Genomic DNA, 1899 nt, shown 5'->3' on the forward strand with positions numbered 1-1899 from the left:
CGGCGGTCACCTAGGTGGGATTCCACCAACATAGCCATTACGCTAACTGCTGGTCCTCCCTGGTTTGTTTTTCAAGCCACCAGGACCAGACTTTAAACCATATGGTTGGTCATGTGGCATCCAGCTCCCTTAACCACTAGATCACAGAGCCAACCCTTGTATTCTCTTTTGAAAATTGTAAAATTTTGCTTTTCATATTTACATCTTAATCCACTTGGAATTGATTGTTCCTTTAAGGTGTAAAGTAGGGATCTAATTATATAATTTTCCATGTTGATAATCAATATAGCCCCAGTACCTTTTAGGGGATAATCCATTCCTTCCTCACTGATTTAAACTATCACATATACTAAGTATCAACTTATTTATTTATTTATTTATTTATTTGGGAGAGGTTTTTCCTACAGGGCGTGTGAGCTTGCCAGAAAGACAGAGAAGAGACAGAAAGCGAGAAATCACCCCCCCTGGGGGGGATGGTCATGCTGCAATCCCTTCTCCTCCATTCTCCTCTCGGGATCATGGGCACCCACACAGACACACACACACACACACACACACACGCATGAGTTTAAGCCGCCGGGTCCCGGACTCGAACCACAGTCGACTACATAGGAGTCCAGCGACATAGCTATTACACTAACTGCTGGTCCTAGTATCAACTTTTCATATATGTTTGGGTCTGTCTGGGGGCTCTGTATTCTGTTCCATTGCTACCTCCATACTTACTCTATTTTTTGGAAACAGTTTTGCTATAAGGCCTGTGCGCTCATGGAGAGAAAGGGAGAAATCATCCCCATTGGGGATGGCCACACAGCAATCCCTTCCCCTCTTGGGATTTTGGATGCACCCGCACACGTGCTGTGGGAGTTTCAAGCCACAGGGGTCCAGGACTGGAACTGCAGTCAGCCATGTGGGACTCCAATGCCTTAACCACCATGCTACCCGCTGGCCCCTATACTATACTCTTAATTACTACAGGTTTATAGTCAAACTTTATGTCTACTCCATTACAGATTCTGGAACAAAAGAATAATGCGATTGAAACATTACTCTGAAAGGCATATTTTTATCGCTGTCAACAGTAAATAGGCCAAAGGAGAGATGAAAGCCAGTAGGATTTATTTGGGGATAATGCAGTAACCCAGATAGGCATCACAAAGGCTTAGGATAAAGTAAGAGCAGTGTGACTAAAGAAAAAACAAGGAATCTAAAAGTAATTCCAAAGAAAATATAAACAGTATTTGTTGATGATTTGGCACAGAGATTAGGAGAGAGGAAGAAAGCATATCGCTCGCTCTGTGGTTTCAAGTCTGGGCGGCTGTGTGAAATGAGTTCATCTTGTTGCGCGGTGTTTTGGTAACAGTGGGGTATTATTAGGTAAGAGGTCTGGTCTAGGGATATGCATTTGGACGTTGCTCGCTTAGAGGTGAGCTGGAGGGGACGCCAAGATGGAGGAGTAAAGGTCTGAGCGCTGGAAAAGGTTCCGATTTAGGGAATGGAAGAAAGAAGAGGAAGGAGAGACTATCTGAGAGGTAGGATAACCAACCCAGTGGTTTATACTCGCCTTAAGAATTATTTGATTGGATGACGTGGGTCCTACTGGCCCAACACGTTAGGGTTCCCCCATAGGTAAAACTGCTTTTTGTTTCTGTGCCAGTCTTCAACCTCAGGGCAGTTTTGGCGTTGCAGGTGGCACTTGAAGCGTGTTCCTTGCTGGACGAGGTAGAGACGCCCCCGGTCCGTCGGGTCTGTGGCTGCAGTTCCGCACACTGGCGTAGGGGGCGGAATCTGCGGCGGCCTGGAAAACCGGCGGGGGCGCGAGGCGCCGCTCTCTCTCGGGTCAGGCTCTCGGCTCTCGGCTCCCGGCTCCGTCTCCCGGCTCCCGACTCCGGGCTCCCA

The sequence above is a fragment of the Tupaia chinensis genome, unplaced genomic scaffold, assembly GCF_000334495.1.
Source record: "Tupaia chinensis unplaced genomic scaffold, TupChi_1.0 Scaffold144058_1, whole genome shotgun sequence".
Lineage (NCBI taxonomy): Eukaryota > Metazoa > Chordata > Mammalia > Scandentia > Tupaiidae > Tupaia > Tupaia belangeri.